This window comes from Podarcis vaucheri (assembly GCF_965113315.1).
Source record: "Podarcis vaucheri genome assembly, chromosome: 4".
Lineage (NCBI taxonomy): Eukaryota > Metazoa > Chordata > Lepidosauria > Squamata > Lacertidae > Podarcis > Podarcis vaucheri.
In genome coordinates this window covers 68,087,647-68,113,504 of record NC_138762.1, presented here as the reverse complement: position 1 = coordinate 68,113,504, position 25,858 = coordinate 68,087,647, and the positions used below count along the sequence as shown (strand labels likewise).

The window sequence follows — 25,858 nt, the reverse complement described above, 5'->3', positions numbered from 1 at the left end:
AGCTTCATTTGAAGCCATGGAGATTAAACAAATAAAAAAGAGTAACTTTTATTGGCTCAGATGAATTCTGGAGCCTGAATTGAGCAATAAGAATCTTCTCCATACTTCTGAGCATTTGAGTACTGTATAGAGTTACAGATCCTGACAACTTCAGATGATTTTGTGTTGAATCTAACTCAGATTTTTCCAGTGAATTTTGGAAAATTGGATGTGGAACATGACCGATTAGAATGCCCATTTCCCCAAGATTATCCAGTACATGGAAGGAGCATAGCCAGCCATATTGTAGCCTCGTCTTTGAATTTGTAATGTGTTTATTTTGTATGCACATTCTGTGCTTTGCTGCAGTTTGCATTTATAATCCCTACTAAATTGCCTCCTACTCAGGACACTATGCATATAGAAACAGTACACATACTTCTCCACCTAGATGTAGGGTGTGATTCTTCCCCTCTGCAGCCCAACAGCAGAACCTGCATTTCAAAAAGTTAATATTCAGTTGCTTGGGCTCCTAGAGCAGCATGATATTTTGGATCAAGGTTGAATTTATAAAAAAGTTTTTGAGATTGTTCATTTAATTAGTAAAACCAGGAGAAGGGGAATGCCTTCCCATGGGAAACACTTCCTCACCCATACTCAAATACAAAAAAGACACAGGCATGTGAAAGGCTCTTGCATATGTAGAATCAGGCACATACCATCTTCATACAAAATAATACTTAAAAAGGAAAACATGGAACCTGTACTTGTGATGCATTTTGTTTTCAGAGGCACGTGGCTAAATGTGCACTCTTCACACTTCATGGGAATTGCAAAATGGGTAGATACTTTATTTTCCTTATTTATTTCAATCTCATAATTATGTAGGTAATATAGTAAGTTCATATAAAGAAATAATCATCTTTCCCTGCCACATGCTAAAGCTTGGGGATATGTCTTGCTTTCCCCAAGACATGTACAGTAAAGTGACGCGCCTCAACTTTTCAGTGAAATTGACCGTGGCAGGCTTGTGAGAACATCAGCATTAGACATATGAATAGGGCAACCAGCCACCAACAACAGAAGGCTTTTTTGATTTATTTTAAATTAAGGTCATGGTCCCTCAGGCCACAGAAAGATTTGATTATTTCCGTCATATTTGAAGTGTCTGTTGAGTCTCTTTTCTTTATGGGCAGCATTTGGCTATTCCATGGAGCAGTGACCCCAGCATTTATAAAATGTTCAGAAAACCTAGAACAGTCACAATCCTTGTGGCAATTATATACACCTTATTTAACAATTTGCTGTAACTTCATCTAATAACTGTATATATAGTTATTGTATTTGGGAGAGTATATGCTACTTCACTAGTTACTCCTTTGAAATTGCTTTGATTTATAAACAGCATCAACACAAACGTATACATAGCAGAGGTGCAACACAAACGTATACATAGCAGAGGTGCTGGAAGGTACAGTAATTATATCGTAAGGAACAGTGGACTTCTCATAGCCTTAAAAAAGTACAATCACATTTATTTATGAGTCTCTATGTGTATGTTCTTGCAACCCTGTTAGCCTGATTACCCGCCTTACCCTTTTCTACTTTGCTAGTTTATAAAAGAATATGATTATGGAAAAAGTTTTGGATGGAAATCTTGAAATGAATAAAGCAATCAATGACGCAGTGGCACAATTCAGGCCTTATACCGTACACACTACAGTAATCCTAACATAGAACTCGCTGTGGTTTGACTTCGAATCAGGCCCATGGCATGACTTCTGGTGGTTGAACAATGGTCATAATCACACCAAACTATAGATTGCTGACTGATTGTGAACCATAGCTTGTCAATTCAGACATGTCACCAAGCCATAGCTAAGCTGCTTTAGTCATTTTCTTCTTCTTCTGACACCGATTATTTCAAAATGTACTGTGTAAAGTTCACTCAAGTACTTAAATGAAACAGCAAATTGGAAGAGCAATTGTTGCCTGCTCTTTATAGAATCAATGATGGAACTAAAAAAACCCAACTATATGTAGTTGGCAAGCTTATGTAATATTAGTAAACAAAATCAAGATTAATGTACCAAACTTTCTAAGATGGACTTTACAAGAAACATGCCCATCTTAAAATAAGTGTATATGCTAAATATATATGGTGCAAACTGATAGGCTAGGAAAGTCAGTAGTGTAGGGTTGCCATATTTCAAAAAGTAAAAATCAGGATACCCTGAAGTTGCTGAGCTACAAGAATTTTTGAGTTTGGGAGCTTTTTTGAGTTTGGGAGGCATTTTCGGCACGATTTAACCCTTGTTGCTGGTTTTCCAGCACATTTGCCCGATTTCAATAAAATAATCCAGGCAATTCCAGACATGTTCTGGAGAATCAGGACGTATGGGCAGCCCTACACTAGTGCTATAGCCCAAAAAAGCCAGAGCATTGGCAAAAACTATTATGGCAAAAACTGAAATTGTTTACAAACAAGTACAGTAATGTAAATCATAATTACCTGGTGCTAATAATTAGCTCTGAAGGGTAAAAAGGAAAAAAAAATCAAACACACTCTTCCCATGCTGCAGCACCCTCTTCCATATTCACAAATGCTTATGACAGTCTATATAACAGATTTTAGTGTGTTACAAGAGGGCACAGAGACCATGAAGCTGAGTTTTAAAATATTTAATGAATGTCATATATAAAAATATTATTTTTGATTCAATATTGGCACCCAGAATCCAAACACTGACGAAGGCTGCTGCTCCCATCTTGGGAATGTTCACACCAAGTTTGGCGATGACATATCAAGAGGCAGCCAAAACTATGCCAAAAAAGGGCACAGTGATGCCAAAGACACATTTCAGTCTGCCATCTTGATTCAAAATGGTGTCAAAATGAGGATGAAGAGCCTTGCCCCCTCCTCGGGAACCCTTGTGCCAAGCTTGGCATTCCATTCTCGAGAGGCATTCCAACCACAGACACAGCAACCCGCCTTCCAAAATGTAACACTGCATGAAGATATAAACTGCAAATGCTAAATGTGTGCTATGTAATGGAATGTAAAACCAGACATAAAAAGACACTAAAACTTTTCGTATCTTTGCTTATATTAGAATAGCATGGTCTGCCAAAATCCCAAATGTTTTTCTATACCGCAGAATATTAGAGATGTCGTCTTCAAATCCTTAACCTTTCAGTACTACCTATATATGATGGTAAGAACTCAGCACCTTTCTGCGCCAGAACCCCACCCCTCTTCAGTCTCAGGCTGTCTTAATGCAGAGCAAACTTCCCCTCTTTACTCCTCAGCTTTCCTCTCCTCTGCTGTTCAAATCCATCTGCAGTGCCACCACCCACCCGGCAGAGCAGGCCCAAATTTGCAATTAACTTCTTTCCAAGACACCTCACTTCTCCCTAAAGGACGTTGCCAAATGCATGCACAATACAGACCCTTTTTCAGCCATGGGCCAGTCCACCATCCCTCAGACCATGTGGTTTTGGAAAAAAATAATGAATTCCTATGCCCCACAAATAACCCAGAGATGCATTTTAATTAAAAGACACATTCTACTCATGTAAAAACACGCTGATTCCCGGACCGTCTGCGGGCCGGATTGAGAAGGCGACTGGGCCGCATCCGGCCCACAAGCCTTAGGTTGCCTACTCCTGGGTTACGCCTCTAGCAAAACGGATTCATGCTCCCCCCCCCCCGCACCTAACCAGATTTGCAACCGAGAGGTCGCTAGGGTTCGCCTCTCCGTGGCCATTTTCTCCCTGCACCCTTCTCTCCCCAACCAGCCGCAACCCCCCCCCCCCGCACGCCTCTTTCCATCTCCCTTGGGGGCTCCGCGCCAGGGAAAAAAACCAAGGGAAGCCGCTCCACCTTCCCCGCGCCCTCTTTCTCCTCCTCCGCCCTGAACGACCCCCGAGCCCTTCGCAACCAAAATGCTCCTCGGGTCGGGAGGACGTTTCTGGACAGGGAGGGTGGGAAATTAACGCGCGTGCGGGGGGGGGACGGAGACCGGCGAAGGCGGCGCGTGCCAGACCCGCCTCTCGCGCTTGGCGACTGCGGGCATGCGCCCTGGAACCACAGACCCCCGCACCAATTTGGAGGCGGGCACGGCTCGGCTTCCTACTGGCCCGCCCCTTCCCTCCCTCCCTCCCGCCCCGTGTGTGTGTGAGGGAGACGGAGAGATACCAGGGATACTCAGACAGCAGACAGCAGCAGCAGCAGCGACAGGGAGGGCAGGGCGCGCGTTGAAGCGGCACGTAGAGCGGCTCGCCCTCGTTGTCAGCCGGGCAGAGCCTGACAGTCTCGTTGCGAGGGCGTTATTAAAAAGGGGGCGGGGGTTGTGGGGGGGGTGGGAGAAAGAGAGGAGAAGCCTTGGCCATCTGAAACAGCGAGCAGGGAGGCGAGGAGGCTGCCGCGCGTCTTCCCAGCCTCCCACCCAGCCTCTCCGCCCGGTCCATGGAGCCCAGCTAAGGCAGCGCCGGCAGAGGACAGCGAGGTAACAGCAACGGGGTAAAAGCTCTCGGGTCGGCAGCAGACGGGAGACCCCGGAGGAACGGGCTGGGAGAGGAGCGGCGCGGGCGCCCCCTCGGCGCTCCTTCCCCGCTCAGCCGCCCCGCAGGCGCCCTGCTTGGGGAGGGGGGGGAGGCTCTGGAGCTGAAGGTTAAGGGAGGGGGGAGCGAGCGAGCACAGGGTCTCTTCTCTGGGGTGGGGTGGGGGGTGGATGCCTGTGAACCTGGCCAGCCCTCCAGGCGGGGGGCGGGGGGGGGCGGGCTGCCCTCTCCGGTTGACAGGTTGCCTGAGGATGGGGAGGTAGGTGCTCACCATCGCCCCTCTTCAGAGGATGCTTTATGGGGAATTGTCTCTTCAATGTGTGTGGGGGGGAGAGAAAAGCTCCCTTTATAGATATATATATGTGGTATGATCATAAAGGTATAATTTATATATGTGGCATAATCATTAAGGGTTGCCTGAAAAAGAAAGGGTTTTCTCTGTACTCGGGACTGGTTTCCCATCCAATTTGGGTCCACGAGAGGGGAGGCTGAGGTTGTTGTGAAGCATCCATTTTGCCATCTGATGGGTTTGGCTGCACAGGAAGGACTGGATCCTTTCGAAGGGGATGCTTTAGCAATGCAGCGAGTGCTTCCCCAAGGCATGCTTTGCTGTGAAGTTGTATTTTGTGCTAAATCATTGAAGGGAGGCGGAGGAGGGAGTGATCCCAGCGGTGTCTTTTGACAGCATCCGCCTCATTTTGACTTTATGCAGCAGTCCCAAATTGGACCTGCAGTATTTATGTGTGCCGGGCCTTGCGAGAGTCTTTCTCCTATTCTGGGAAATGGTACAGCACAAGGGAAGATGAGAGACTCTTAAAAGGTAGCACCAAATGTGCCAGCAGCTATATGGCCTTTATTGGAACAGAGCTGTACAATAAAGATACCTATAGGCAATCTTCCCATTTATAGATGGCAGTACAATGGAAAATGAGCTTCCATTCCTTATTTCCGATCACTTTGTTCTGGTGGTAAAAAAAAAAGTTGAGCAAATGCATTTGTGTTGGAGTATATTTAGTCCCCCCTCTCCTGCAATGTCTTTTACCCATAAATGAGTGGCTATTGTTTCGCTCGGCACTGAGGAAGGTCTTCATGTTTACTGAAATGAAATCTCATTGCATTTGCTGTTTAGGGTTAGAAATGTTGCCAAACAGCTGCTGCTTTGTGTTTCAATTGCCGAAGTCCCAGGAGTGGGTTTTGGACAGGGAGTGACATGGTGTGTAAACGATGAAGGAAGAGGAGGACAAGGGTCAAGTACAGATTTATGGGTGCATAGATCTCCCTCTGCTAAACTTCCTAAAAAACAATAATTTGGAGAGGTAGTGGTAGATCATGAGATGAGGATTAAAACCAAACCCATGCTGCAGACTTATTAGTCAGCGATTTTTTTTAAAACCTTGGATTGGATACACTCAAACCCAAAACAATGGATAATATGAAATTAAACAGTTGCTTTTTTTTTAGTTTAATATTTGTAATCATTGCAGAGCAGTTGCTTATGTATCACTCTTAAAAAATACACTGTCTATAAATTATTGAGTAGGAAATAATCCCTTGGCTTTTCTTTCACCTCTGGTGCATTTGTTTGTTCTGGACAAGGTGATAGTGGTTTTATTATTTTTCTGTCTGTGATTCTGGCTTGAAGTTGCATTATTTGGTTACTGGAGCGTGTTTAAATATTTCAGTGAAGATTTTACATTGATCAAGTGCTACTCTGCACAGAATACATTGCGGATGGGAAATAAAATGCACTTTTGCCTGAATTTTAAGTCATACACTGCTCATTTGTTTGCTATTGGGTTTGCCAGATAAATGCTAGTTTACAAGCAAGAATATGTTGAGATTCTTCCAATAAACTAATTTATTGCATTTTCCTTTTTCAGTATGTTCTCTCTCATGGAACAGCTTCAGATAAGGGTGTGCTGATTAATTGAAGTTTCTAATTTTCAGTGCATTGTTGGCTTCTTTTTAATTTATTTCCAAAAAAGTGTTTGCTTGGTCCTCCTACTCTGTAGGGATATAAGCTCTTTCTCTTTCCATGAGGCCAAGGATTAGTTGTTGTGAAGAAATAGTGGGTCAAATGGGTATCCTGCACATATGATAGAAATTGTGTTTTACAGGATTGGCCGTGGAATCTTCTGGAGGAAAAGCCAATTTCTTAAGCTTCTCTTACTCCATCTAATAGCCTTATTTTGTTACTGTAATAGTGGCCTGTGATAAATGGAAATTGCCACTAGGGGCTTCACAGAGATAGCCAAACCTACACGTTAGGTTAAAATTTTTAATATTAGAGGGAATATTTGCCAACTAAAAAAAGACGAGGCTTTGGCCTTTTATGTTTTTCTAGAATAGTAAAGCTCTAACTAAGAAATCTGAGCTGGCCCTGTAACTAGAAAAACAGTTTATTGGCGGGTGTCAGTGGAGTGGGTTTGAATAGATACCTTTCTTGAATCAGATGAGGATTTTGTATATGTTTTAAAGCATTCTGCTTTTTTTCCTGAGCATATAAAATCATGCGGGTAAAATACGCATTTAATGTTAATTAAAATGTTGCCAATGTACACGCTCACTAGATTTTCCTATTTATAGTCTAATGCAAAATTAATTCGATGTAGTAGAATAGAAATTATTCTTTGACTTCATTCAGATGTAACACTATGATTTAGCTTTTCAGTAACAGGCTTTGGTGAGCCTCTGCTCACATGCTGTCCTCTGTGCTCCCCTTTGGTGTCTAAGGAGAGGAGATTGAAGCATTCACTTTTGGTTTTGAATGCTAGGGTAACATCTCAGCAAAACTTTGGTAAATTCAAAGAAATTAGGATTAAACCACAGTTCAATTAAACCACAGTTGCCTGAGTTGAAATACAATGGAACACTATGGCTTGTTCATATAAACAGTAGGCTTGCATTACTGCTGCTGCTGCTGCTGCTGCTGCTGCTGCTATTAATATTATTACTATTTGTTTACTACCCTTCATCTGACAATCCCTGGGTGGTTCACAACACAAGTATTCTTATAGTACTAAACCATGATTACATCTGAACTGGGCAGTTAGTATTCAAAGAAAAGTTCAAAGCTCCTCACAGACTAGGTTGCCAGTGGCTAAACTATGGATGTCCTAGAGAATGGCAGGCATTTATCCTAGACGAAAGACCTCAGGATAGTGGGCTGCAACGTTCTTCAATACAATAAAAATGTCCATAATTAGGCCCAGCTGCCAGCCTTAGCTAAATGACATATGGGTTTGTTTATTTCAGATCTTCCTAGGTTGCAAAGTTGAAATTAGATGTAGGGTGTTTTATGTGGCAAATAATTTAACCTCAATTACTTTTACATAAATCATATGAGTGGTTGTCAAGAATGGCTAAACACGCATGGTGATGCATGTTGTATTAAAAAGAGACTTGGGGGAGGGGCACAGCTGATTATTTCAAATCGATGTGAGCTTCAGATTGCCTTATTCTTGCAATTCCTGGCCTCTGCTACCCTACTGCCTCCCACTTTGCCTTCCTTTCTCGTAGTACAGTCTGGAGCATGCTTGCTCAGGATTAAATTCTTTCCTCAGAAGGTGCTTCTCCTAAGTAGATTTAGGACTGCAACCAAAACCTCTTCTCTTGAGGTCTAGGGTGGCTCTTGGGAAGTTGTTGAACTGCAACTCCCATTTTCACCTGCCAACGTGGGCAAGAGCCAAGGTTAATGGGAGCTGCAGTTCAGCAGCATCTGGATTGCAACAGGTTGGGAAACTCTTCTCTATAACACTTTTTTTTCCCAGACCGCTGCCTTGAGGTGCATACCTTCTTCTCCGCTAAACACTTCTTCCTGTCCTGCCACGTATGAGCAGCTTGGCCACTGGAAGCCAGATATTTTCTGTCTGTCCAACCCTTCTCTCACACTAGGAAAGCTCATTCTGGCACTGTCTGAGGCTTCCTTCCTTCCTTTGTATTCTGCCTTTCCACCAAATGGTGCTTGAGACAGCTAGGCAATACAAATGCAATAAAATGCAATAAAAGATGAAGTAAAACATAAAAGGCAGGTAAATAATGAGTGAAACCAGTAAAAACCAATTACTGCATAGTTATATATTTATAAATTTCCCATCATTTGTAAATAATTGTGGGGGAGGCAGGGCTTGACAGGACTTCCTTGACGTTACTACTATTGCCATCACAAAAATCCATTTTCCTACAGCATATATATAAATAAATGGCTCTGTCTTTGTCACACAGAGGCAATCATAATAATGATCCCAGAAAAATGGTGAGGGAGGGAGATATGGGGTATTCCTAAAGCCCAGTCCACTTCAGAAGAGCTTTGATTCTAGAACTTCTCCATGCCAGCCTCATCCCCTCTCTCAGCTGTGGTAGACAGGAAAAAAGAAGGGTTTGCCTCTAGATATCTGTGTTAAAATCTGGTGGAGGAAGCATCTTTGGAGGGTGGTTTATTGAGTACGAATGGGATGAGCTGCTGTGTGGTTGGGGGGGTCCATGTGTATTGCTTTCACTGAGGCCAAAAAAGGGGCCTCAAAGGGTCACTAAGGGTCTTCCAGTAGACATGGTTAGGGAGTGCATGTGTGTGTGACACCTATTACTCACCCACTGCGATCTTCAAACAATTGAATATTTCAAACTTTTGATTTCCGGTATTATGTTTTAATAACTGAATGACAGTATTAATGAACTTAATATAAATCAATTAATACAAATAAATTACCCATGCAGCTTAGTAGGACTTCTTCTGACTAACCCAGAGGGTAATTGGGCGTGGTGTATTTGCAAGTTTGTGTAGTTACGAGCTGATACGGTTTTCCCAAATAGCAAGTGAACAAGAAGCAAAATAAGAGAATGTGCTTGTGATGGCACTAGAATTGACATGTGATTTGTGTTTTTCACCATGTTGAGCAGAAGCGGGGAAACAGGCTTGTTTTACTGTGAATGGTTTTGTCTTTGGACAAGACTTCATTGTGTCACATATTCAGAAACCATCTCTGTTGAATAACAGGGTGAGTATTTTCCTCAGCATCCCACAGAAAACTCCTCCTTGGGGTGGTAAGGAAGCACTGTGAGGTCACAGAGGTGTGCCCCTAAGAGCCTTTGTGATGTTACAGGAGATCCTGCTGGTGCTTTGTGTGGTTTCAGAATTGAAGCAGTGCCTTACAAGGAAAGCAGTGCACTTACTGGAGGATTATTTTGACAGGCTAAAGAATCTTAGAAAGCTAGAAATACCTACAAAAGGTACAGTTTTGCCCTATGCAGTGATTGAATAAATACAGCCTTGACCTTATTGAAAATTTAAGAGGAGAAAGTTTAGAAATCTAGTTCTAATTATCTTATTTATTTATTTATTTATTTATTTATTTATTTATACATACATACATACATACATACATACATACCTTGCTCATCTGGCTGGGTTTCCCCAGCTACTCTGGGCAGCTCCTAACAGAATTAAAAGCACAATAAAACATCAAACATTAAAAATGTCCCTAAACAGAGCTGCCTTCAGATGTCTTCTAAAAGTCAGGTACAGTGGTACCTCGGGTTAAGTACTTAATTCATTCTGGAGGTCCGTTCTTAACCTGAAACTGTTCTTAACCTGAAGCACCACTTTAGCTAATGGAGCCTCCTGCAGCTGCTGCGCTGCCGGAGCACGATTTCTGTTCTCATCCTGAAGCAAAGTTCTTAACCCGAGGTAATATTTCTGGGTTAGCGGAGTTTGTAACCTGAAGCGTATGTAACCCGAGGTACCACTGTAGTTGTTTATTTCCTTGACATCTGATAGGAGGGCGTTCCACAGGGTGGGCACCATTACCGAGAAGGCCCTCTGCCTGGTTCCCTCTAACCTCACTTCTCACAGGGTGGGAACCGCCAGAAGGCCCTCGGAGCTGGACTTCAGTGTTCTGGCTGAACGATGGGAGTGAAGATGCTCCTTCAGGGCTTTTAGGGCTTTAAAGGTCAGCAGCAACACTTTGAATTGTGCTCGGAAACGTACTGGGAACCAATGTAGGTCTTTCAGGACCAGTGTTATGTGGTCTCAGCGGCCACTCCCAGTCACCAGTCTAGCTGCCGCATTCTGGTACAGTTTCCGGGGCACCTTCAAAGGTAGCCCCACATAGAGCGCATTGCAGTAGTCCAAGCAGTAGTCATTAAGCAGATACTTAGCTGCATATATGTCACTCCCCCCCTTTTAAAAATGCACTTGCTGATAAGTTAAATTGCTGTGTTTGGATTTTTAATAATTGCTCTCCATTCTTTTCTATCAAATTCCTGTCCCCCCCCCCCTTGGAAAATGGCTTGGCATTAACAGTTCAAAGTAGCATTAAGCTAGTGTTGGTTGTATTCTTTCCCATGGATCTTGAAGAATTTGAAAGCAAAGGGATGGCACCCTCTCATGGCAGTATGTTAGTGTGTATAGTAATGCTATGATTCTGGCTTCATCAAACTTGGTGCCCCCAGATATTTTGGACTACAGTTCCCACCAGCCCCACATGTACTGGTTGGGGCTGATAGGAGTTGTAGTTCAAAACAACTGGAGGGCACTAGATTAGCAAAGGCTGCCATGATGTGCTTTCAATGGCAAAGTTCCACAGATGTCAATTGGAGAAGAATCATTCTGTTATCTAGAGGTCATGACGAGGTCAACAGGCTAAATAAGAATATGGATTAAAAACTGGAATGGGTAAAAGCATATGGGACATATAGAAGCCCACCATTTTGAACCTAAAGTTGAAAAGTAATAGCTAGAAATATATAATAATTGAATATGCTTCATAAATCCTTGCTTCAGAAATATGTTCCACCTCTTGGTTCCACTCTAATATCCTGGAATTCTCAACACTCCTACCCCGGTGGAGTATTATTTTATTTCACTTCAATGTTACAACTGAAGAAGGGGTATTTGGGGAAGGAAAGAGACCGGTCCTTGGAGAGCTTTTAAAAAAATGGCGATCTAAGGTCAGATTCAGTGCATGGAGTCCTACTGCCATGCTCAAGGTTGGATCTGCCATATTGGTAAATAATTTTCTCCCTGGGTACAATTTGGCATCTCTTGTGGCATGTCTTATAAAATTAGCCACGTGGCTGAAACAAGTGAATCAGCCTCGGTGTTCAGGAGGGAGGGAAGGCAAGACCCTTGAATTATGCAGACACTGCTGCCATTCTGCATTTGGTTATATATTGCAATAGCAATCTTCAGCCCAGCATGTGGGTGGTGCTTTGGGGCATTTTGGAATTAAGCATGAGCCATCAAATTAAAGCACAGAATTCGTAGATCTGCTAAAAAGAAGAGTAAGGTGCAAATTTAATGTTAAGAGATGAAATGTATTGTAAATGCAGGCTGCGTCTGATGCTTCCCTAGCTAGCCCTTGTTTGACTGCTCTGGTGTTAATGGAATGTTCTGACAGTTTAATGCCTTAACAGTTAGTACTAAGGCCTTAAGGACAGAAGAGATTGGATGATCTTGGTGGACAAGCAACATAGACTGAGATTATTACTCCTACAAGGGCAGCTTCTCCCTTCAGCCTGCTGTTTGTGATTTGAAAACACTTTTATTTTCTTTGTTTATCTCTGTCGTGGCATTACACCTTATGGTATTTTACTTGCTTGGGTTTTATAAATGAGGAATAGGGTTAAAAACCCAAACACTTAATTTGTTTGAGATGAGCCAAGTCGGAGAGAGAGGAAGGGGAGCTCATGCTTCTTGCTCCTGGAGCACTGCTGTTGTTCCAGTCATAATTGCTTTGACATTGCTATACCCTATTTCTTTTCTCTGCCTTTTTAAACATGGTGGCTCCCTTGACAGCTCTTTCTTAATTAAATAGAGAGCTGGAGCACTGAGGGATGTTGTAGAACTAGACCTGGTAGGGCGGTAGCATGAGCTTTCTGCAAACCATACTTCTCCCTGCCATATATTCCCCACTCCCTTTCTTTTTTGCCCTTATCTGATGCTGTACACATGATGCCAACTATCATTAATGCTAACTAGGTTCCACTTAACCAGGGTTTACAAACCCACGTCAGATAATGGTTTGAAACTGTTTAGTATGTGTTGAAATATATAGCTGCTGGTCAGCTCACCTCTCTATCCCTCCCCATATGTGCTTCTCTACACCCACAAGTTCTCTTCTCCCTGCTCCCCCCACTTCTCCTCTCAACTGTCATCCTGAATCTGAGAGCTCTGTTTTATAGTATACATAAGGGATCAAGTAGACAGTCTCATAATACATACTGATGTTTGGACCTTACAGTGCTGTTTGCCTTACATTACTGTTTCAATAACTGTTGCTCAGACCATACAGAAGGTCCCTAGATTCAGTCTCCAGCATCTTCAGGTGGAGCCAAAACCCTGGAGAGCAACTCTCAGTCAGTGCCAATGATACTAAGCTAGATGGGCCAGTGGTCTGTCTCAGTAGTAGGCAGATTCCGTTGTTCTTCTTATTGGTCAGTGTAGTCCAAGGCACTGAGACTGGCAGCTGCAGAGGCCTTGCTGTTGGAGATCCTTCAACCTTGGATATCAGTGATTGGATTTGGGCCCTTAAATATGCAAAGCACGTGAACTAAACAGTGACCCCCATCATCTCATGTAATTCAGAGAGCTGTCGGCACAGGCAGTGTCCTGGTGCCAAAGAAGCTGGCACTTGAAGACCACTGGTACCTCACCATATATTTATGGGTCAGAAGAGAACACCTAAAGAGATTTACATGCATTCACACTCCTGCTCTGCCTTTCCTGGGACAAAGAAATGGCCAGTCTCTGGGTGGGAAATGTTAGTAATATTGATGCAACTGCACAGCAGTTTAATATGAATTATTCAGTAGTGTGAACCTAGTCATTCAGCTGCTTGCATGTTTCTGTTCCTCCATCCCTTCAGAGCTCTTTTTTGTGTGAAGGGCTATTCTTAATGCCAACAGAAACTGGCCATAGCAAACAAGGGCAGATTTTTGGTCCATATCCAGGAATTTGATTTCATTGCATCCATGTAGAAATAAAGCATGTCAGCAACAGAATTACCCCTTGATGAAAGTGATAATTTGTATTCCCAGTTCCACAATACCTTGTGTTGATGTTTGAAGGAAAGAAAAAGTAGCCAGCAGTTTATAAAACAATGTGTTTTTTTGCCTTTTTAGATTCAAACATGCCCTGCATGTTACTTGGCTGTTTCAGCACTAACATTTAAAAGGAGGTAAATGATGCAACTGTGTGTAGAGGGGAAGGAGATAACTTATGAGTGGTAGAAAGATGTAAGGGGGGAAAGAGGCAACTGGAAGAACTGATGTAGTTGCAGAAATATGCAGCGTAAGAACAGTACTGAAAAAGGACAGACAGCAACACAATAAAGTGACATGGACAATATATGTTTTGATGTGGGAATGCCGTAAAGTTTTTATTGCTGCTTGATTGTTCCCTCATTAGTAAAGTCCTCCCACAGTGTAATGCTGTCCCACGCTGGTGGCAATAAATGTTATTTAGTACCTACGGTCATATAAAGCATTCGTTCTGTTGCTCTAGAAAAATATCTGTTGGGTGTTGCTGTTGGAAACCTATTGTGATGTGTGTGTAGACGTTAGGAACAACATCACATGCTTTAATTTACAGATTTAAAATCTGTGCCTAATTGTTATCCTACGGCAATGGTTTCCTTGCCTTTTTAGTTTCTTTACATATGTTAAAAACATTCTCTGTATAATGTTTTTGTGTTCTATTTCTACAGTTTACCAACAAGCCTTGCATTGTGCTTCATTTTCAAATTATGTGCTGGAGATTTATAAGTCTGCTTTTAGTCTGTGTAGAATGCAAGCAGAATATACTATTAACTGCATGGCTGCAGAAAGCCACTGCAGAACTGATCCTTGATCATTGAAAGCCTTGTCTCTAATCTGCCTGTTCAAGGCCATTTCTTCTCTCTGTGTGTGTGTTCTTGAAACCTTGGGCACTTCCTGACTGTCACTATTTTCAGCTGGGATTTAGTTATATGCCAGCACATTCAGGGTGTTCTTGAAGCTCTTGTGATACAACCCACTTTCCCCAAAGATGTGACTCTTTGTGACAAAGGAAGTGACTGGAAAATGTTTGATGCAACGTCATCTAATCTATCTAAAAACAAACCAGGATTAATGCTCAATAAACAGGTTATCTGTTTGTCAAGAAAGCATAAGCATGGAAGGTAAAATTGCAGGGAATATTCTGTATGTTTAGGCCTTCTTGAGAGGTCAACGGTGTTTATTTTAAAAAAAGAATAGAACAGACAAAAGATCTATTTAATTTTTTTTAAAAAAAACCTGTTTTACCTGGCACTTTTACTCTGCAGAAACAATTACACAATATTCATATCGTGAGTATTTTTAAATCTCTCTATTGGCTTTTAATATTAGACTTTTTGGTACAAAAGTCTTTAGCAAAAGCACACTTAAGCAGCTGAAGAAGGCTGTTGATTGCACCATAACAAAGTATACTAAGCAACACATTTCTCTTTAAAGCTGTTAATACATTTTCTTAGGTCCATTAACTTCAGTAGTCTACTCTGAGTAAAACTTGGCAGAATATAATAAGTTATTTGAACTGGTGGGCTATTCATAGCCATGCCTTTAATGAAGTTTATGCATGAAACAACAGCACACGTGATGCTTTTCAGACCAAGAGAGTATGCAGAAAGATTCTCCCTATGACTGATGTAGCAGCACAGAACACAATTGATCTGGATCAAGGCTTAAGCATATGCTATTTAGTTATGTTATTTACAGTAACTCCTATAGTCTCAAAACATGGTGTGATTCCAGGCAAGATTGCAAGCTATGCTATATTGCTCATGTCTGTTGTTTCATCTGTAGCTAAATCATAGAAAACAAATTCAACAGCAGATTCTGAGTTTTCAGGGTTTCAGACAAGAGTCTTTTCCTCAGTTTATCTGGGAGTGAATATGGGCGCCTATGGATACACGCATATACTCTGTCACTGAGTTTAAGTGACAATTGCAATAAGAAATCATCACCAGAATTTATGGCTGAGTGTGATAACTATCTAACCCAGGGATGGGGAATGTGTTATCCTCTCTGTGTAACTGGAATCTCACTTCCCAGCAGCCCCACCCAGTATGGCCAATGGGCAGGGATGATGAGAGTGGCAGTCAAGCAAAATCTGGAGGGCCATGGGTTACCCATCCCTGATCAAATCCTTCATCTATGTATATGCACTGCATATAATGCCTTAGGGATCAATCCTGATGCTTCCAACAGTGGAGGACCAATTGAAGAATATGAACAAGAACAGACAAGAACAGATAATTCAGCTATCTAATGGGGCATCTAAATAATTGAAATGAATGCTCTTGTGGACATAAATTGCATGCTTACATCCCTCTTATCTATCTCTAATAGGCCTTTAGGTTAATACTCCTTTGAAGAGAATGCACCTGTGCAGTGAATGAGATTTAATTTATAGAGGCATTATTACAGTATTCTTAATGTATTATTTTGCGTAACAAATATAGGGGAAGCCTCCCTTAGGGTAGATCCAATATGTAACAACCAAAGGAGAGAAACGATAGCCTACTGAATGATTTGTGGGCGAATTGCAGTAGAATCACTAGGGGAGATTTGAAAATGCTGCCTCAGAAACAAGGACTTGAGTGTAATTGACTGGTAAGGAAGAGTGCAGGGGACATTCAGAGGTTTGGCCTGTGATCGGGACAATGAGGTGTTGGCAGTATTTTATTGTGATTGTATTTGAAGCCAGTGAAGATTTTGAGAAATTGTAGCTGCAGCCTTAACACTGTAATAAAGTTCTTTTTTTAATAAGATATTTATTAAAATTTTCAAAGTATTACAAAGTAAAAATAAAATAATAATAAAAAATACAAAATAAAAATGGCTAAAAACAACTCATTCTTTCCATTACTTATTTTTCATTAGCTTATTTCCCGGACCTTCTCACGCCTCCCTTTTTTGTATTCCAGTTCAGTTTGTTGGTTCAGCAAATCCTTACCCTCTTTGTTTATCCTAATCATAGATCTTAAAATATTGTAACGTTAAATTTTTGCCTATTAATAATCCATTTTTCATATTCCCTTATAGTATTACAGCTGAAAACCACTTAATTTCTATCCAACATTCTTTCTAACATTCATTAATTTTACAATATTTCTGTAGATAGTCTTTAAATTTCTTCCAATCTTCTTCCACCGACTTCTCCCTGGTCTCGGATTCTGCCAGTCATTTCCGCCAGTTCCATGTAGTCCATCACCTTCATCTGCCATTCTTCCAGGGTGGGTAGATCTTGTGTCATCCAATACTTTGCAATGAGTATTCTTGCTGCTGTTGTGGCATACATAAAAAAAGTTCTGTCCTTCTTTGGCACCAATTGGCCGACTATGCCCAGGAGAAAAGCCCCTGGTTTCTTCAAGAAGGTATATTTAAATACCTTTTTCAGTTCATTATATATCATCTCCCAGAAAGCCTTAATCCTTGGGCACGTCCACCAAAGGTGAAAGAATGTACCTTCAGTTTCTTTACATTTCCAACATTTATTATCGGGCAAATGATAGATTTTTGCAAGCTTGACTGGGGTCATGTACCACCTGTATTTTCATAATATTCTCTCTTAAGGCATTACATGCCGTAAACTTCATACCTGTGGTCCATAACTGTTCCCAGTCAGCCATCATTATGTTATGTCCAACATCTTGTGCCCATTTAATCATAGCAGATTTCACCGTTTCATCCTGAGTATTCCATTTCAACAGCAAGTTATACATCTTTGACAAAATCTTAGTTTTGGGTTCTAACAGTTCTGTTTCTAATTTTGATTTTTCCACCTCGAAACCAATTTTCTTGTCCGAATTATATGCCTCCATTATCTGATAATACTGAAGCCAATCTCGCACTTTGTTTTTTAGTTTTTCAAAACTCTGCAATTTCAGTCTATCTCCCTCTTGTTCCAGAATTTCCCAATATTTCGGCCACTTGGCCTCCATATTGAGCTTTTTCTGTGCTTTTGCTTCCATCGGTGACAACACTGTAATAAAGTTCTTGATGTGTTAGAAATCTAAAACCCTGCCACAGCTTCAGGAAGGCCACTGAAAGACACTTAGATATCATGTATGAATATGCAAAGAAACCAAATTCCCTTCTGAAAACAAGACCTAACCTTTTCAAATAGCAAAGCTGAAGAACTCTTGTACATTAAGTGTTTATCAAGATATTTTAGAAAAGTTCCATAGATCAAGTCCCAGTGAATTGCTAGGGCCTGATAGCATGTTCTCACGAACTATAAAACAAGTTGTGTTTATAACAGCTGAATTACATATTCTGATCTATATACAGTGGTGCCTCGCAAGACGAAAATAATCCGTTCCACGAGTCTCTTCATCTAGCGGTTTTTTCGTCTTTCAAAGCAACCTTATTAGCAGCTTAGCACTATTAGCGGTTTAGCGGCTATTAAAGGCTTAGCGGCTTAGCGGCTAAAAGGCTATTAGCGGCTTAGAAAAAGGGGGGAGCGAAAAAAATCGCAAGACTCGCAAGACGTTTTCGTCTTGCGAAGCAAGCCCATAGGGAAATTCGTCTTGCGAAGCGCATCGAAAAACGGAAAACCCTTTCGTCTAGCGGGTTTTTCGTCTTGCGAGGCATTCGTCTTGCGGGGCACCACTGTACCCTCTATATAATAGTTTATATGCAAGAAAAAATTTCTGTGTAAGAAAGGTAACAAATGCACTATCAGTCTTTCAAAATGTTTTTTTGTGTGTGTGCCTGTGAATGCGTGCAGGGCAAATAAGCAGTCTTTCTAAGTTCTAGTCCCCATTCTTAGAAAAAAACTGATAAAATATGACACATTTAATCAGTTTTCTAATTCAAACAGGTGGCCATATTCGTAAATAAAACTCTTCAAGAAACTTAATCTAAATGGTGATGTCCTTGGATTTAAAAACCCTTCTCACTGAGTGTTTAATTGACTGAAGGTCCTTGAATAAAAGCTGATGTCCTTTTCTGAAAGTCAACAATGGATTATAAGGCGGGGGTAACTCTCACTGTGAAGAGAGGCGAGAAGAAGGGTGATCCAAGGATTTATACCAGGATGATGATGATGTTTTTTATAGCCATACAAAAAGACCAAGAACAAATAGTAACCAGTGATATTCAGTATATTCACAAAACACATTATTTAAGAGTTACAAAAGGTTCTTGTGATAATGTTAGGAGAATGCATTTGGCAAGAGCAAAATGGCTTCAGTTTAATTGAAAATAGATGCTGCATTTACTGTTATTCAAGGAAGATCAAAATTTTGGTGCTGCTTCCACACACACACACACACACACACACACAACCAATATCTTCAACTTAAAGGAACTTGCTAGGTGAATTTTTGTTTGGCAAAATGCTTATAGAACCATAGTCCTCTTACATAATAGTCTGTATCAGAAAACCTCAAAATATGCCCTTAATGAAAAAGCATTATTGGTTGCTGTATGTATCATGGTGGTAGGGAATAAGAACTTGTTGTGGAAATGATAAATTACACTTTCTGGAGTGTATCATCTTGAATAATTATTGGCTAACGGATAATTTTCAGTGGTATCTGAATGTATTCCATACCACCCCACAGCAAGCCACTCAGAATGCATAGCTGTATTTGGGTATATTCAGCATTTAAAGCAATAGCGTCTTGAACAAACTGATGCGCTTGTCACTGAACAAACTGACGCATTGGGAGAGATTGAATTGTGCCTGGTTGTAATCAGAACCCATACCTCCAAGGAACCCCAGATGTTCTCTCTCTCTCTCTCTCTCTCTCTCTCTCTCTCTCTCTCTCTCTCACACACACACACACACACACACACACTCCATTTTAAAGTAAGTATCTAGCCCTCCATAAATGAAAGCTATGAAACAAAAAGTATAGGCAACCTTCAAACTGATTTCTTTAAGATTAGCCAGCCTAGCTGCTCACACGTTTCAGTATTTTTAGCTAATGAGTGAAATCAGAGCTATGATTGATGAGTGAGTTGTTTGGAATTCCTGGGGTGTTTCTCCCTCCCCTTTAGTGTGCTTTCCTTTCCTGCTTCTTTCTCATTCTAGCAACCAGGACACATCTTTCCTCTGGTTGGTCTTTCTAAGATCAGGTATTCCTAGAAGTTATTTTCTCCAAATGCTACTGTGCAATAGGTGAAGGTGGGTGTTAAAGAATGTCTTCCAACCTCCACATGGCAAATGCAAAATGTGAAAACTTAGCAAAGAGGCTTAGGCAGGTCTCCTGCTGTGTAGTGTTGAAGTCTAGGCACTCATTAAGAATTCACTGTATAGTTAACCTATAAATACCGGTACATTGTTATACATTTCTAATCAGATTAAATCTCTTTGTGTTTAATGGCGCTTACTCTTAGGTAAGTGGTGGCAGGAGTCCAGTTACGGTTTTCCTGTGTGGAAGGAGTAAGAAGAACAGAATTTATAGAGAGCCCACCAGGCTTAAGCTTATTTTGGGAAGTGGGGGGCAGGTTTTTACTGAATAACTAGGTAAAGTATTGACTATGCTTTTCCTTGCTATTTTAACTTGCAAAGGAAAATTAGTAAATACAATATTTATTCTCTCGCCCTGACCTAGCCACTGTGATCCACGCAACGGTCCCCTCCGGACTTGATTATTGTAACTCACTGTGCGTGGGGCTGCCCTTGAGACTGACCCAGAAACTCCAGCGGGTGCAGAATGCCGCGGCGAGTCTCCTTATGGGTCCTTGCCGCGGGGTCACATTCACTCGGTGCTATACCAGCTGCACTGGCTCCTGGTGGAGTACAGGATCGGGTTTAAGGTGCTGGTTTTAACCTTTAAAGCCCTATGCGGCCTAGGACCTCGTACCTACGGGACCGCCTCTCCTGGTATGTCCCAGGGAGGACCTTACGGTCTTCAAACAAAAACATCTTGGAGGTCCCGGGCCACAGGGAGGTTAGGCTGGCCACAACCAGAGCCAGGGCTTTTTCACCTGTGGCCCCGATCTGGTGGAATGCTCTGTCACAAGAGACTAGGGCCCTGAGGGACTTGACATCTTTCCGCAGGGCCTGCAAGACAGAGCTGTTCCACCAGGCCTTTGGCCAAGGCACAGTCTGATCCCCTCCTTTGGTAATCCTCATAGAACTCTAGCCCAATGGTTGTCATTAATTTGATTCTGAATTGATTTTAGAACGAACTGATTTTAGAATGCTGTGTTACTTTTATTGTTGTTAGCCGCTCTGATCCCGGCTTCGGCTGGGGAGGACAGGATATAAATAAATTGTTGTTGTTGTTGTTAAAATTAAAAACCCTCTTCTTTCCACCATCGCTCTCCTGCAGTGGCTACAGGCCTTAGAGAATTCATTTTAGGAATCAATCATGTGATAGTAAGCTCAGCTGAACATATGGGACAACTTGGAGACATCTAGAGACAAAGCAGGATCTGAAAAACAGCAGCTTGAGGTATTGGTGTATATATTTTAAAGTGGTATGCTGTCAAGCCTGTACTTCAAGTCAACATGTCTAGGACAGGGATGTAACAGAGGAGTTTGGTACACAATGAGCACTGACAATCAAATATTTGTTTGGTTCCTTATGAAATCACCTTAAGTAGCTTTGATTGAAACACGTCTAAATAAAGACATAATCCTTAGAAGATTATTTGTCTCTTTGGCAAGCAGGTTAACAGCCGTCAAAATTTGTACTTCAGGTAGCCAGTTCTGTCACTTACATATCGTTGTTTCGTTGTTGCTGCTGCTGCTGCTTTATGTCATCTGCCTTGAGATGTGAATTATGTAGTTTTGAGGTTCATATACAGTAGGGTGGGGTAAGGAAACCTTGCAACAACTTGTATCATTCCTGACCAATGGCCATACTGAGTGGAATTGTTGGAGTCCCAACAGCACCAAGAGGCATCCCATCCCTCTGGGTATAGGATGCAAAGTTCAAATGACTTTTTGCAAGCAATAGGATTGCAACTTACCCTTCCTTTGTTTTAATTGGCTGCCAACTGTGCAAAGAGTCCATAACCTGGTAAAGAGGCTCATTGGTACAGAAGACTGCAAGGTAACTGCCTAGAACAGAGCTTTCCAAACGGTGTCGTGGCACGTTAGTGTATCAGCTGCAGAATGTAGGTATGTCACGTGAACACTCTCTGCGCTCCTTCTGGGGCTGGAAAGGGGCTAGTTTAACCTTCAGTTTGCTAGTAAAACTGAATTGCTGAATTACTGTGTCGTGAAATGATGCCCATCTAAAAAGAGTGCCACCAACATGAAGAGTTTGGAAAGCTCTGGCCTAGCATATGGAGGCATGTATTTCCACCTGCTCTTTCAGCTTAGACTTACTGTGGTTCCAGTAATCAGTCTTTATGAATTCTTCCATTTTGTCAGCTCTCCAGTTAAAACCATAAGTATGATTGCATCCAATCCGATTTATTGTACTAGCCATTGGCCATGACAAATCTGAATCGAAAATAAATACAAGCAAAAGGGGTGTCACACCACAAATAATGGTCTGTGTCTCTCTCACAGTTCATGGCTACATTGTCCAGGGTCATCTTCCTGATCTTTATAAATTCTCCATTAACAAAAAACCTGAGGCTCTTTTACTTGGTATTATGCCAGGAGATTTTTTTATTTTTTAAAGTGACTTTACGAGTCACTGAATTGTTTAGGACCTTCTCTGCCAGGGAGAGAGATCTTTCCTGTACAGATGGTAAGGTGAGAAATTGCCTCCTGGGTCCTATGTATAATGGGCAATATAGTAATAGTGCAAGATGTCTTCCACCTGCAGTTGCCCACATATAAAGAGTCTGTCTTTGTACTGTACCCTGTTATATCTGTTATATATTCTGTCTAGGACGGCGGGCATAGCTTGAAAATGCAGCTCAGTAAAAGTGAATCTAAGTGAGACTGGCTCTTTAATGGACCATTTTTAGAAGAACCAAGGAGATCATTTAGAGTATGATTACATGGAGTTAATGTTTAAAATAATTGGGAAAGGTGGGTACATCACATCACTTTTCCATACTGTTATAATCTTAAGTATCAGACAGCGCTAACTTCAACAAAATAAAGCTACGCTTTATGACACTGCTAAGAAGGCACATATGTGATAATCTGTGGGAGACTGCCTAAAATTTGTCCAGAAGATTCAAGGGACTGAGGAAGCACAGTTTATTAAAAGCATTTGTTGAAACAGGCACAAATCTGTCTTTGATAAGAGCACTTAGTGCTCATGATGTGAATAATTACGTGGGACAAGGTAAAAGATCATCTGGTTAATGTTTTTCATATCTGATCTGTCCTTGATTCTGTATGTAGGCAACCTTGTGCCACAAGCAAAGGAAAATGAGTTAAAAGCTGAGCGTGTTTATCAATTAGGGTCCTGCTTCTCTTTTTAATTTCTGAATTAAAGGGTGGCGTTAAAAATGCCATTGTATGTTGTGGTGTATGTGAAATAGGCTAGAATTTACTATTCAGAGCAATTTCAAAGAGGTATGAAACTGGCAGTGGATATAAGAGAGGACAAAAATGCAGCACAATAGATCATCCTTGCCCACGTAAAACAAACATAGACCATGGAGTTACGCTGCACTTTGTGGAGTCTTGTGCTATCAAAGTTTCATGAGGCTTGACTATTTGCTATGAAAATTGCCATTTCAGGGTATAAGAAATGCCACCCCCCAATACACATTTCGGTCCCTTCAGGTGTCTTTTCTCTGTTTTGCAGCAGTCCTTGTTATCCAGTCTGCTACTTGTGGGAGGCTGCTTAATTCTTTTCATCACTAAATTTCCCCAATCTAAATAATACCTCAATCCTCATAACGCTGCTATTTATTTTGTTGTGGGAAATGTGCAAGCAGCTATACAATTTCCTCAGCAGAACACATAGCGTCTGGGGCTTTGTGGATTTTTTTAAAAAAATACAGATGTGTGTGTGTTTGTCTTCTTGTTGATGCTTTTACTGTTAAATTGCTTCTGGATGCTTCATGAGAAGTGCTTCATAAATAAAAATAAACTAGACAAATAACATTTGTTTGAGGCAACAGTGTGTCTAGATTGCTAGTATCCATGCTTTTGGAATCAAGCCACAATCTTTTTCAAGAGTCTGGCAAGTGGAGATTTCATCTGGTCTCAGAGAATTCAGAAAGCTATGCAGTCAATTCTTGGGTGAATTCACCACATAATAGCTGTGAGAATCAACTACAAATGTTAACTTAGAATTCCTATTCCAAATGAATGACCTGACCTCAACTTAGAGATGGAAATAACATCTCAGTTTTGCATTTGTTTACCCTTTTGTGGGGGGGGGGGCAATGCAGATAGACACTGTGATAAAAATATCCATTTAAGAAGTTTGCTGGAAGGGAGAGGTCTTCAATGGGCACCAAAAAGAAAATATTGATGTTGCCTGCATGATAATGTATATAATGGGAGTTCCAAAGGGTACGTGCCACCATACAAGTTGTCTGATTCATATATTGTATGGAGAAGACTTCCTGATGATGATGCCCTTTCCTGCAGAGCCCAGTGATCAACTGGGGTATATACAGTGTGGGTTGAGATAACCTTTTAGGTCATGCGAACTATTGTTAAACTATATATATGGGGGGAATCAACTGATGGTGAGTTGAGACCCACACAGTGCTGTGAAAATAGTACAGTGGTACCTTGGGTTAAGTACTTAATTCGTTTTGGAGGTCCGTTCTTAACCTGAAACTGTTCTTAACCTGAAGCACCACTTTAGCTAATGGGGCCTCCCGCTGCCACCGTGCCGCCGGAGCACGATTTCTGTTCTCATCCTGAAGCAAAGTTCTTAACCTGAAGCACTAATTCTGGGTTAGCAGAGTGTGGAACCTGAAGCGTATGTAACCCAAGGTACCACTGTAGATCACTTTGTTTCCCTGGTGGAGCACTTGACGGTAGTGACTGGGGAAGAAAAGAAGGGCAAGAATTGCATATCAGTGTTGGATTCACTGCTACGCTAGAGACAAATATAAAAGAGGTGACAGCAGGTTCAATATTGTGACTTTCCTTTTCTATATTGAAATGTGTATTAAATTGCCCATCAACTATATAATTGAAACAAGCTTATGGCTGGAATAAATGCTCTGTATTATATGTATTATGAAACAGACAGAATGGGAAGATGCTGAACATCCTTTAATGGCAAAGTGCTTTTATGGCTTTTCCAACAGAGCTTGAACTCCAAATTTGCTGGTGATCTATATAGGAAACAAGAGCCTTTCTGCATCCAGTGCCAGAATAAAATAAAAGTTTGGCATTTAGGCTTTTGGCACTGAAGAAAGAACTCTCTATTGCCTTAATTTCAGCTTATTGTGCATTTAAATAGCATTGCACTTCAGTGTAGGTCACTGTGATGTATGTGTGCTGATTGCACAGATGTATTTGTCTTTGTTTACATGTGCTAGGAAGCCCTGATTGGCAACAACATTCAAAATAAATATATATAAGCTAACACATGGTGGCTGTCTCAATATGTAGTTTGCATGCTGTTTCCTGTGGAAGATCTGTCATGCCTTCCATGAGAATGGAAGAGTATTAGGTATTCATGGAGAAATTGCTGTTTGCTGCTACTCACTGAATTCCCACCTTTCCCCCTGACATTTTAAAAAATAAACAGCTGTGTGGCCGAAATCCAACAGGTGCTTATTTTGCCAGCACTGCATCTCTTTTATAGGAAAAAAGATTCATGCTGAAGTTTTGTCTTGTCAGACAACTGCAAAAGGCATGAGGCCTTTCAGGAAAACAGCATAGCAGCACTAAATCTGCCATATCAAAGGCTTCCAGTATATAGCCCTGGTTTTGTTTTCACTGATATAAAATTTAATTTAATTTTACAGCAAAAGAAATGTAAGGGGTGAAGAGGGCATGCATTATTTAGTTTATCAAGTGATTTAAAATAACCAAAGGCTATCTTTTTACCAAAAAGGAAGCATATATATATGGTGTGTGTGTGTGCTGTGCTTGTTTCTTTGTACATTTGAGTTAACGTTTATCACAGTTGGTCTCTGTTCTGTGAACTTTGCTAAGTGGCATTAAAAAAAAAACCCTCTGTGCACACTTACTCCTTTCTGGTTTTTTCAGCTGGTACTTAAAGCCAGGAAGTAATTAACTCTAGATTACAGTAATATGACTTCTGTAAACTAGTGTTCTTGTGACATGAACATCCTAGTAATTGCAGGGCAATTGGTAGTCTTCTCTTGCAGCAGTGACGGGTGCAACCCTGTGAAATGCTCACTACCTGTTCTTCCTTCTGACATTAATGAAGGCTGAGGGCTTCTAATGATTCACAGAATCGGGCTTCATGGTAATTGTAGAAAATTG

At 41.3% G+C, this 25,858-nt stretch overlaps 2 protein-coding genes across 5 annotated transcripts in view; one reads left to right on the top strand and one right to left on the bottom strand.

The window, feature by feature from the left end:
- The window catches only part of SCML2 (Scm polycomb group protein like 2), a 161,288-nt gene that overhangs the window by 61,822 nt on the left and 73,608 nt on the right, over positions 1-25,858 (bottom strand). The window lies entirely within an intron of this gene.
- Positions 1-25,858, top strand: part of RAI2 (retinoic acid induced 2) — a 47,788-nt gene that overhangs the window by 6,231 nt on the left and 15,699 nt on the right. The window contains exon 1 of one of the 4 annotated variants that reach the window (XM_082220891.1): positions 4,163-4,487. The exons of 1 other annotated variant lie outside the window; for it this stretch is intronic. The gene's annotated coding sequence lies outside the window, so the exon portion shown is untranslated. Of the gene's footprint in view, positions 1-4,162; positions 4,488-9,647; positions 9,772-25,858 lie in introns of those variants that run through there. 2 more of the 4 variants (XM_082220889.1, XM_082220890.1) reach the window with 2 other exon arrangements.